Source organism: Mustela lutreola, chromosome X (assembly GCF_030435805.1).
Source record: "Mustela lutreola isolate mMusLut2 chromosome X, mMusLut2.pri, whole genome shotgun sequence".
Taxonomy (NCBI): domain Eukaryota; kingdom Metazoa; phylum Chordata; class Mammalia; order Carnivora; family Mustelidae; genus Mustela; species Mustela lutreola.
In genome coordinates this window covers 13,943,175-13,955,816 of record NC_081308.1, presented here as the reverse complement: position 1 = coordinate 13,955,816, position 12,642 = coordinate 13,943,175, and the positions used below count along the sequence as shown (strand labels likewise).

Here is a 12,642-nt window from a genome sequence, read left to right as displayed (position 1 = left end):
GCAAGGCTGTTCTCAATTCTGGGTCCTTCTGCTATGCCCTTTGGATAATCTCTAAGGTCTTCTTTTTAAGTCAATTTGACTTTTAAATACAAGATACCATCTGACCTCCAACAGCCCCATCCTCTTAAAATACCCCCGGTGCTTCTTAAAAATGCAAGAAGGAAAGAATTTGCAAGACCTCCTAGTCCCACAGGAAATTAAAGAAACCCTGAAGGTGAAGTTCTAAGATATGCAAGTGTTTAGGAAAACCTTGGGAAAGAAGAAGGTTCAGCTTCCCAAGGGGGTCTGAAGGGAACCACCTGGCCAGTGTTTCTTTCTAGATGCTTTAGTCTCTGACCTATGTAGGCTGCTCTTCACTTACTTTTGGGGGGTTCCTAGGGCTCTTATTCTGATTTTCCTACATCTTTCTAACCTTCTTACCAGACTTACCCATTTCTCCTAGTCTTAGAAGGACTAAATTCTGGGTCAGAAATCAAAAGAATTGGGGCAGAAGCAACACGAATGTCATAATCTTATGAAAGTGTTCAGATTTACCTCTCACTGTTACATAGGTTTTGAGGTCCATGGCTGGATTTTCCAGCTGAAAGTCTAGAAAACAATTCTGCAACTTTTTTCGTTTAAATTGTAAAATAATATGCATAAGGTAAAGTATGAAAATTTCAGGTGTATAGTGCACTAGATTTTGAGAAAGTGAATACAGCTGTGTAACCACCATCTAGGTTAAGGTGTACATTGCCAGCACCCAGAAGCCTACTTTAGATCCCCCCCACCCAGTCATTACCAACATCCCAAAAGTACAGATAATCTTTCACCGTTGATTAGTTTGGGATATTCTTAAACTTTATATAAATGGAGCCACACAACGTATACCTTTTTGTGTCTGACTTCTTTTGTTCAAGTTAGATGTGTGAAGGTTGTCTACAGTGTTGTGTGTAGCAGTAATTTCTTTCTTTTTTCATTGCTGTATAGTATTCAGATGTATGAATCAACTACAGGTTATCTGACCTTTGGGTCATTTGCAGCATCTTAGTACTGAATTTCAGAGAGTCATTGGGATGAGGTCGTAATTACATTTAGATAATTTATGCTTAAAAACACTGACCAGCGGATTGACAATGGTCAGTCAAGTCTATTTAGCTAACGTGTATGGAGCTTACTACACGTCAAACACTGACCAGAATGTGAACTCATTTGACTTCCATACCAACACTCTGAGGTAGGTCACTATTATTACTCCCATTAAGCAGATGCAGGAGTTCAGGGCACTTGCTTAAGGTCACATAGATGATATCCAGAAAAGAAGAAAGTTCTGGCCAATGGACTGGCTTAGATCATGTTCTCTTCTGTGTCTGTTGTATACACTAATATTATAGCATGCAGAAACTGTAGTGTATGTCTTCGTTTACCTGTCCTTCTGCTCTTGTAGACTATCAGCTTGAGCACAGCATTGGTATCTTATTTTTGTCAAGGTTGCTTTAGTGAATGAGCCAGGGGCTTTGCTGAAGCAAATGTTTGCATGAGGAATGAGTTAGTGTGGGACAATGAGCTTATGGGCACCTGTTCTTAAAGTGCCTAAGATTTCCTTATATTTTCCTGGTGAGGGCGGGGAGAGAAGGAAAGGGAAGCGAAGATAGACTGTGTTGTCTATTGCTTGCACTTCAACTGTGCAAACTACTTAGAACAGTTCTTATAACTTAAACTAGATGAGAGAGTGGACAGAAGGAGTCTAAAGTGGGGCACCTGGGTGGCTCAGTTGGTTGGGCAGCCAAGTCTTGATTTTGGCTCAGGTCGTGATCTCAGGGTCATGAGATTGAGCCCCATGTGGAACTCTGCCCTCAGCAGGGAGTCTGCTTGTAGATTCTCTCTCCCTCTGCCCCTCCCCCCTGCTTTCATTCTTTCTCTCAAATAAATAAATCTTTTAAACAAAGAAAGAGCCTAAAGCTATGCTGTCCAACAGAAATATAGCATGAGCCACATGTGTGGTTTTTTAATTTTCAACAAGTCACATTTACAAAAGTGTAAAAGAAACAGGTGAAACTAATTGTGATTATGTATTTTATTTAATCCAGTATATCCACAACAGTATCATTACAATGTGTGATTGATGTAAGAATTATTGATGACATATTTTAGAGTCTTTCCTACTTGGTTTTTGGAATCTACAACATTTCTTAAGTTGGATCAGGCATATTCTTACAGATTTATTTATTTATTTTAGAGAGAGAGGGAGAATTGGGGGAGAAGGGGAGAGGGAGAGAGAAACCCAAGCAGGTTCCAAGCTGAGAGCAGATCCTGAGATCAGGACCTGAGCTGAAACCAAGAGTCAGAGGCTCACCAGACTGTGCCACTCAGGCATGTATTTTTAAAAATATTTTATGTATGTATGTATGTGAGAGAGAGCAAGAGACCGCCAGAACACGCGCACTTGAGCCCGGGGGGAGGGTGTGGGAGAGGGAGAAAAACTTTAGTAGACTACACACTGAGCATGGAGCCCAACATGAGACTCAATCCCAGGACCCTGAGATCTTAACCTGAGCTGAAACCATGAGTTGAATGCTGTGCCACCCAGGCACTGCCAGGCATATATATATATACACACACACATATTTATGCACACACACATATATGTGTATATGTGTTTGTATGTATGTATGTGTATATGTATATTTAATGTATAAATAAATATATATTTAATGATTTTATTTTTAGGTAATCTCTACACCTAACATGGGGCTTGAACCCACAATCCCAAGATCAAGAGTCACATGCTTCATAGACTGAGCCATCCAGGGGACCCAGATCAGGCGTGTTCAGGTGCTCAGCAGCCACTTGTGACTGGCGTCTATGATACCTAGAGCCTTGCTCCTCCAAGTGCCGTCCTTACAAGGCAGCATCACAACTGGATGTTTGCTGGAATTCCCAGAGTCTCAGGCCCCGCCCCACCCCTAAGGAATCAAAGTCTGCCTTTTAAAGAGATCCTGGAGTGATTTGTTTGCATATCAAAGTTTGAGAAGCCGGCCTACAGGCCAACTGCCCTGAGAGGGTCTTTTCCAATGAATGGCAGATAATAGCTCCCTAACCCTGAAATCACAGCCACAGGGTCTGTCATTAAACACTTCATTTGTTAACTTCCCCCCTTCTCTTTTCCCTCCCTCTGTTCCTCATTTCCTTCCTTCCTTTCTTGCTTCCTCCCCTTGACTGGTTCCCACATTAAAAAGACTTTTCCATCAATACTGCTGCTTCTCTCAAGTGACAGTGCCAAGCTATTAAATTTTGCCAGCTCATCCTTTGTGAATGTAGGGAAGTGGATTCAGTGGCAGCCCTATCTTTCTGACATTATCCTGTATTAAATGTCCTTCAATTAGTATGTGCTTCGGGTCCCCTGCAAGACCCCCTGCTGCTTTATGTCACTTGCGCATTAACCTCATTGGTTACCAAACATCCCTATTATTAAGCCATTAAAAGCCAGGCTTGTTCACCTGCCAGCGCTTTAGTTTCCTTTCCCATCTCCTGGACAATTTTCTCAGATGGGATTTTAGTGATTTCCTCCTCCTCTTCTTCTTCTTCTTCTTCTTCTGGGAACTTATTTCCTCTCTAGCCCCCTCTTCTTTCTCTTTCTCTGTCCCCTTCTTCCCCCCCCCCCCCCACCGCAGTGTGCTGTCTTTCCGCAGTTTTTTAATACCGCTTTCTCTCCCCAGGAGAAGGTGATTACTTGGTTGAGAACAGGTTGGTTATAGCTGCGTGTGCATTCACTGAGCTGAAGCCTCGTCAGCAAGGCTGTTTCCAGCCCCTGCTGGCTCAAGCGACATTTGGCAAGTCATCGCTTTCCAACCCCATCCAATTGTTTCTGCCAGTTTGATGAAATCGCAGAGCGGGCTGCAGGATGGGCAATTTGAAAGTGGATATTGCATCGGGTTATAGAATCATATTTTGAAAACCCGTTTTTGTATATCTTGTCTACCTTACCTGCATCTTTTTAAAGAGCAATGTGATACAATTTTAGCCATGTGTGTGTACTATTAAGCTTGATGTTTTAGAGGGAAATTTTGGGATGAAGATAGAAATGCTCAGCCTGTGGGAATGTGCTTTATTTTCAAGTTGATGTTGCACCAAGGGGGCCATGGAAGCCTCCCATTTTGCTCTCCTCGTTCTGGTATCTCGTGTTTCTGATGGCAGGAAACAGCAGCTATGCTGGCAAGCTAAATCCACCAGCCTCTTCTTTTTGTATGGCCAGTAAAGTCACAATGGTTTTTATGTTTTTTTAAATGGCCGAAAAAGCATCAAAGACGAATATTTCATGACACCTAGAAACTCTAAGAAATTCACATTTTGGTTTCAGTAAATCAAGTTTTCTTGGCACGCAGCCACACCATTCATTTACGTATCATTTTGGGCTGCTTTCACACCACAGTGGCAGAGTTGTGTGGTCACAACAGATGGTATGGTCTGCAAAGGCCCAAATATTTACTCTCTGTCCCTTTATAGACAAAACTTACTGACCCCCGATCACAGAGCACTGGTTCTTAACTTGGGCTACATCTTGGGGAGTTTTCAAAATAAAGATGCATGTGTCCTGCCCCCAAAGATACTGGTTTAATTGTTTGGGGTATATGCTAGGAATTGGTCATTTTAAAAACTCTTGGTGATTTTCCTTTGCAGCCAAGGTTTAAAACCATGTAAGCGAGTACAAGGAGATATAAAATTTGATTCACTCATGATGATTTGAGTACTTAAAAAAATACATGCTCCCTTATATAACATGGAAATACTAACTTCATTTTTTCCCTTGCTCTTGTCAGGCTCTTTCTGATTCTTGCTTGTTTGCCTAGTTCTGATTTCATGTCTTTCCCCAGACATCTGAATGTCTGTTTGGCACACATGTTTCCAAGCACCATTGAAAAAAAGTAAGGGAATAAGGGAAGCACGGTTGAATGATGGCTGCTTCTAATTTTAGGACAGACTTCTTGGGGATTCGAGTAGGAATTCATGGCTCCTGTGGGTGGAGGTACGCCATGATGGGTAGGGAATGTGTAGTTGAGAAAGCCCTTTCTTCTTCTTCTTCTTCTTCTTCTTCTTCTTTTAAGATTTTATTTATTTCAGAGAGAGAGAGAGAGTCAGGGTAAAGGGCATAGGGAGAGAGAGAATCTCAAGCAGACTCCCCGCCAAGCGCAGAGCCCAACACAGGGCTTGATCGCAGAACCCTGAGATCCTGACCTGAGTTGAAATCAAGAGTTGGACCCTTAAGCCACTGAGCCACCCAGGCGTCCTGAATTTCGCTTCTTTCCTGACCATCTAGCAACATTCTCTTCACTCCCTTCCAAGATGAAGCTTAAGAACCAACTTCTTGGGCGCCTGGGTGGCTCAGTGGGTTAAGCCGCTGCCTTCGGCTCAGGTCATGATCTCAGGGTCCTGGGATCGAGTCCCGCATGCGGCTCTCTGCTCAGCAGGGAGCCTGCTTCCTCCTCTCTCTCTCTCTGCCTGCCTCTCCAACTACTTGTGATTTCTCTCTGTCAAAAAAAAAAAAAAAAAAAAAAAAAGAACCAACTTCTTAGGAAACCCTTTCTGCCTGCCCCCCTCCTCACTCCAGACCTAGAAGAACTTTGGCCTCCAGTCTTTGTATCCCCCTACAACTCCCAGAGGCTTTTCCTCCAGCAGCTGGGACACCAGTTGACCTTTACTGGTTTATATGCCTGTGTCCTTCCACTAGAGTGTTGTCTGTTTGGGGGGTAGGGCCATGTCTTTTTAATCCCGTGGCCCTTGCTCCCAGCATCATGCTTACTATCCAGCAGGTGCTCAATAAACATCTTGCAATGAAAGAAGGAAGGAAGAAACAAAGCTTTGTTTTCTCAGGGCATCATGGTGTCTCCTGAGGTGTTGTCACTGATACCATAAGCTGTTGCTTGGACATACAATGTGTTGTTAGAGATAGCATCTTAAGGCAAATCACTGAAAGATGAACTTCTGGCTTTGGCAGAAAGCTTTGGTGGAAAGGCGAGGCAAGTCATAGAGATCTTTAGTGAACAGTGTCCTATTTTGTTTTTTTTAGGTCTTTTTTTAATTTTAAATTTTTTATTTTTTATAAACATATATATATATATATATATATTTTTAAAAGATTTTATTTATTTATTTGACAGAGATCACAAGTAGGCTCTAGAGAGCCCGGCAGAGAGAAAGGGGGAGGCAGGCTCCCTGCTGAGCAGAGAGCCCGATGTGGGACTCGATCCCAGGACACTGAGATCATGACCTGAGCCGAAGGCAGAGGCTCAACCCACTGAGCCACCCAGGCGCCCCATATAAACATATATTTTTATCCCCAGGGGTACAGGTCTGTGAATCACCAGGTTTACCCACTTCACAGCACTCACCAAAGCACATACCCTCCCCAATGTCCATAATCCCACCCCCTTCTCCCAACCTCCCTCCCCCCAGCAACCATCAGTTTGTTTTGTGAGATTAAGAGTCACTTATGGTTTGTCTCCCTCCCAATTCCATCTTGTTTCATTGATTCTTCTTCTACCCACTTAAGCCCCCATGTTGCATCACCACTTCCTCATATCAGGGAGATCATATGATAGTTGTCTTTCTCTGCTTGACTTATTTCGCTAAGCATGATACGCTCTAGTTCCATCCATGTTGTCGCAAATGGCAAGATTTCATTTCTTTTGATGGCTGCATAGTATTCCATTGGAACAGTGTCCTATTAAGTGGGATCAGCCACTATACCGAAGACAGTCAGGGCTATCCCAGAAAAGGGCTGGCCAGGAGTCCAGAGTGTCCCCGCCTGAAAGTCTGCTTTTGCTCAGGAAAAATTCTTGGCAATTACCTGTAAAAAAATCAACTAAAGACTTGCCCATCCTTTGCTTTGAACCAGCCCTCTGGATTCCAGAACGAATGGCCAGTTTGCCTTCTCTCTAAATCTTCACTTCACCTCTCTTTCCCTCTTTATTCTCTCTCCTCTGCATTGGTCTAAAAACTATAGAGGGGAGAGATTATGTCTTTTAATTCTCTACTGTATGCCTGTACATAGCATGGTGCCTAATGCATAGTTTGTACATGATAAAGAGTCGTTGAGTGAATGGAGGAAGGCATGGATCTGCAGGACCCAAAGCTTCATGTTCCTTCATCTGCTGCAGTGGGTCATGGTTTCAGCTGTTCACCCTCCAGACCACTTCAGCTGCAGAGTCTAAAGCCCACCTGTTCTTAACCTTGGATCCATTAACATTTAGTTGGTCAATAAATAGAATTTAAGGTGTCTGCGACTGGGCATGGGGAAAAAAAACCCACTTCTGTATTTCCACTAACCTTTAACTGAGATGTAGCTTTTCCTTCAATAATAAATGTAGGCAACAAACAACATTAGTGTATCAGTAAGACCTGTGACTTTGTCACCAGGTGAATCCTTTACACGTGTCAGCAATTCAGAATTATTGTAGTAATTATAGGTGCCACTAGATTTTGTTATTTAATGTGTTAATAAAGAGGCACATATACCACTATCTCATAAATTTATTGAATGACCAAATTAATCTTAATTAACCTAAATGAATGCATTAAAATTCTAATAATGTCATTTCTAAGTAACTGAACTCCATTGTAATCCTACACATGTTACTTTATACGTTTAAAAACATTCCTAGACGGGGTCCCTAGGCTTCACCACATTGCCAAAGGAGTCTCTGGCACAAATAAGGTTAAAAAGCCCTTATTTAGCGCTAGCTATAAAGGTGGACCCACTCCGTAAAAATGCATCAAGGAATATACATATTTTTAAGTATATTATGGTTCAATAAAATAGTTTTTTAAATTGGTCTGGGCCAATCATGGCAATTCTATGTCAGTAATTGACTTATTAAAGGGTACGTGTCCCAATCTGGGCCAATGAAACGTAAGAGGAAATTCTGCTGGGGCACCTGGGTGGTTCAGCCACTTAAGCATCTGAGTTTTCATTTCAGCTCAGGTCATGATCTCAGGGGTGTGAGACTGAGCCCCACCTCGGGCTTCCCCCTTCACTTGGAGTTAGCCTCTCCCTTCCCCTCTGTTCCTGTCTGCCCCCTATCCCTACTTGTACACGCACTCTCATCAATCAGTCAAACTTTTTTTTTTTTTTTTTAAGTAGGGGTTGAAGCCAAACAGCCAAATTCTGCCATCAGGACGTGTATCAGGGGTTGGGGGGGGGGGCGTCTGGGTGGCTCAGTGGATTAAGCCTCTGCCTTTGGCTCAGGTCAAGATCTCAGGGTCCTGGGATCAAACCCCACATGGGGCTCTCTGCTCAGCAGGGAGCCTGCTCCACACACACCCCCTCCCCCGCCTGCTGCTTTGCCTACTTTGCCTACTTGTGATCTCTCTCTGTCAAATAAAAAAGAAAATCTTCAAAGGAAGTGTATCAGGGTCTGCTGACCAAGAATGGCCAAAAACTCACAGCTTTTGTACCCAATGATGGTTGCTTGAATTTTACTGAGGAAAACAATGAGGTTCTGCTTGTTGGATTTGGTTGCAAAGGTCAGGCTGTCAGTGACATTCCTAGAATTTGCTTTAAGGTTATCAAAGTAGCCAGTTTCTCTCTTTTGGCTTTAGTCAAAGGAAAGAAGGAAAGACCAAGATTGTAAATTTTGATGGTGATAACGTGACAATAATAAATATTCATACACCAAAAAACCCCAGACTTCCCAAGCAGAGATGCGGGGGGTGGGGGCGGGCAGTCGGTTGCTACAGACACCCCCACAGATTCTGCTTCTCCTTGTTCAGCTCAGGAGCTGATTCCTTGCTGGCTGCTGATGTCCTGTTCACACCTGACTATGCGGAGCTGGCTGACCACCTATGGACCACACCCTGCCTAACCACACAAGTTAGCCCCTAACATGCGCTGACAGACTAGTTTGGGCCCAATTCAGTATTCATTCCTCTCCCTTTTGTGAGCTTAGCATTACCCAAACTTTGATGTTCTTCTCTGCCCACTGCCCCCCGCCCCCACCCCGCCAGGCTTGGAAGGCTGCTTGGTACCTTCCAGTGCATCAATTGTGTTAATCTTTTCAAAGAACCAACTTTTGGCTTTGTAGATTAGGCGCTATTATTTTCTGTTCACTGATTTCTTTTTCAGCTTTAGTATTTCCTTCCTTTTACTTTCTCTGGATTTGATTTGTTATTCTTTAACTCTGAAATGGAAACATGATCATTGATTTTCAGTCCATCTTTCATATTACGTGCGTTTAAAGCCATGACATCCCCTCTATCCACTGCCCCAGCTGCACCCGTCGGTGTCAATATGCTTGTCTTTCCTTATCATTAGTTTGAAATGTTTTATTATTTCCATTGTGATGTCTTCTTTGTCTCATGGATTATTTAGAAGTGCATCGCTTAATATTCAGTCACTTGTGAACTTTCTAGTAGTCTTTTTGTTACTAATTTCTAGCTTAAGATCACTGTGATCAGAGATCAGATTCTGAATGATTTCCATCCTTTGAAATTGGTGGAAACTGATGAACTGAACGGGTGGATGGTAAATTTTGGCAAAAGTTCTTATGCATTTGAAAAAGAATGCGTGCTCTGTTCTTGTTGGGGTCTGCCCCCTGTTCTGAGCTGTCTCCTTATTTCCTCATTGTTTTGTCTCCTCCCTCTTTTCAGACTCTAGCATCATATCCTGTAGCAGAGCTTCCTGTTGAGTGCTCCCCCATGTCCAACACCAAGGCCACTGAACACCTCTTCACCAACGTGCTGGTGAGTTGCATGGAATTTGGATGGCCAGTGCCTTTTCTCTAGTTCTCGGGAGGCAAGCAGGTGTGGTGCCTCAGGGACCTAATTCAGGGAGAATTAGCCTTAGCATTTAGACCTAAAATTGGAGCAATACCACGAGAAACTGCTTCACTTCCTTGAAGGGTGATCCAGGTAAATATCCCCTTCCTTGATAAAAATATACACTTAGATACGGTTTCTGTCTGGGAGCAGGTGGCAAGCGTCACAAATGGCCACAAAGAGGGTCAGCTAGGGGAACGTGGGCTCTGGCCCATATGTCACTGCCATGTATGCAAGACGATCTACACATGGCAGTGGCCACGTGGTTGTTTCCCGTGCCCCTGGGTGGGTGTTAGGTTGAAACCCGAAGATAAACTGGAACAAAGGTGGATCCTCGCTCTGATATTGGGAACTTGTGAATATAATAAAGGACATGTACGTTCAGGCTTGAAAAGTATGTATGGCACTCCCCAGTCCCTCGCTGTTCTAAGTGAATCTAAGTAACCAATAATGCCTACTAAGTAGCGAGCTCTCCTGACTCTGAATACAGTATAGACAGCTTTAACTCCATGTATGTTTTCCACAATCATAATTATTTGGAACAAAATAGGCACAGTGATGAAGAGAATCATTAGAAAAAAAAAAAAAAAAGCCTAGAGAGCTAAGGTAGATAGCAAGAGAACAGTGGTCTGCCCAAGGGGATATTAAGGAGACTGAGGCAAAGCATATTAGGAGGTCAGAACTCATTTCTATGGGGGTAGGAGTGGAGATGTATGGAAGACAGGTACTTGATGTGCTTGACCACGAGGACCTCGGGTCAGAGCCAAGTCTCTGTAATCCTGATGGAAGGGATGTGGATGGGGTTGATGGAGAAATGATTCTGAGTAATCAAGGACTATGTTTCCATGGCCATGGCTGACACAAATTTACCTCTCCGTACAGTTTCAGGGAGCAGTTAGTCAGGGGTTCCTGCAGGTCTTCTGAAGAGAAAGCTTGGAATAGGGAGTTTAATGTGATGAACTATGGCCCCTGTTTCTGCAGTCGGACTTGGGGCTGCAAATGGTCCTTGTCGTCGTCCTCATCCACTGCGGTCTCTAAATTCCCTTTAAGCGCAGCCACTGTCTCACTGCTGGTCTCAGTGGTTTGCTCAGTGATGTGACCTAAGCCCTCATTCCCGAGGCATCTGAGCCTTTCACAGACTGAGGTTGATGCACTCATCCATCCTCAGTTTCCTTTGGACGAAGGAGTACCAGTGCCCAAGCAGATCACTTGGGTTTCATGTACATTCTTCCCTAACCCCACTCCCCACCCCTGCCATGTGAAAGTGGCTTTACCTCTTCCTACTGAACAGGGTCAATCACCCCAGTAAGATGGCAACTCCTCTGTTTGCCTGCTGAGCCCAAGACACAGGAAGCACAGAGTGTCCATGTGGCCTCTTGCCGTGTCCTCTGAAGGGGTCTTGTGTGGCAAGAGTGTGGCCCTTTGGGACATCCTAATCAAGCAGAACCCAAAGGCAGAGGAATGGAAAGCACCAAATCCCCCCCCCCCCCAGTAGGTCACTGGGAATAATGGCAGGTGAGATCCCTCCTACTTCCACTTCTTGGTTCCGGGACCGATGTACAGGACCTCACAGAGGTCTCTGAATCAGTGTGCACACCTAATCCTAGAGGGTGGCATTCCGTCTCCACGGAGTCTTGCCTCTGAGCAGGCACTTCTGCTGTACCTTTAGCAGGTAATCTCATCGCTCTGTGGTGGCTGGTTGCTTTTGGCACAGTACAGTATGTAATGCAGGCAGTGGGTCCCGTGATCACGGGCTCACTCCCTTACCTTCAGCGCTGTGAAATGAAGCATCCTGGTCAGGTGCTGTGTGATATAGGATTGTATTTTCGCACATCAGGCAGTTTGTAAAACCCTTGGATAGTAGAGCTGGCTGAGGCTCTGCAGACGTAAAAGGCAAACCTTGATGTGGAATGAATACCTATTTCTGTGCAAATGAGCTGCTGGATTTTCCAAGGTGGAGATGACCCAAATGAAGTCAGCTGTTAGGAAGTGGCCCATCAGTCTCCTCAAGGAGACGTACCATATTGGAGGCACAGCATTGGTCTGTTGTGCTAACAGGCTGGACGTCCTGAGGTGGCAGTATTGGGTTCCTGTTGGGCCCATGTGGGACCTCCATCTCTGCCCCTGTGGTTACTCTGTTGTTTCCCTCGTGCCAATTCTGTGGTGGCCCATGGCAAAGTCTGGATGCCATCCGCTAACAAAATGATGCTGTCATTTTGTCTACATGGCTGGTCAGCACTCCTCCATGGTGGATGCTTTTTGGTGGGTGTCAACATGAGAATCACAGATCTTGATACTTTGTGCCCACTTCCATAGATCCAGCCATGTGCCGAAATTAACCACCAGGCTCACCCAAACACAAGCGGGCCAAGAAATGGATTCTAACTTATGTGCTCGGAACACGGAGAGGAGGAAATATTTGGAGAATAGCAGTGATGACCTGGTCCCCAGTTGTTACGCTCTGTTAGAAGGGTTTCAAAGCATGTTCTTTCTCCAGTGTTCTACAGTTTTAGTGAAAGTAAATGTTTACTTATAGCTTTTGTTCTTCCTAGAATTCAAGCAGTGTTTCCTTAGGGCTGGGTTAGAGACAGTGTAACTGTTGGATTTTACTCAGATCAGTATTCCCTTATGCTTTGTTACTGGTAAAAGGGTGTTATTCCTGGCATTTGCTGTCTTGTTTGGGAGGGACGTTTTAAAAGCAGCTGCACATACAACCAACCGGTGTGCTGATCATGCCCATTCACATCCAAATCCCCCGAAATTCAAGTCTGGCCTTCTACCACACTTACATTACTTTTTGTGTTCTTTTGGCCCTCGACTGATTCTCTCCCCAACCACGATATAAGCTTC

At 44.2% G+C, this 12,642-nt stretch overlaps 1 long non-coding RNA gene across 3 annotated transcripts in view; it reads left to right on the top strand.

Moving 5' to 3' along the window:
- Positions 1-12,642, top strand: part of LOC131821347 (uncharacterized) — a 240,401-nt gene that overhangs the window by 87,799 nt on the left and 139,960 nt on the right. For all 3 annotated transcript variants that reach the window (XR_009349883.1, XR_009349885.1, XR_009349884.1), the window contains exon 2: positions 9,625-9,717. This is a non-coding gene — a long non-coding RNA (uncharacterized LOC131821347). The remainder of the gene's footprint in view (positions 1-9,624; positions 9,718-12,642) is intronic.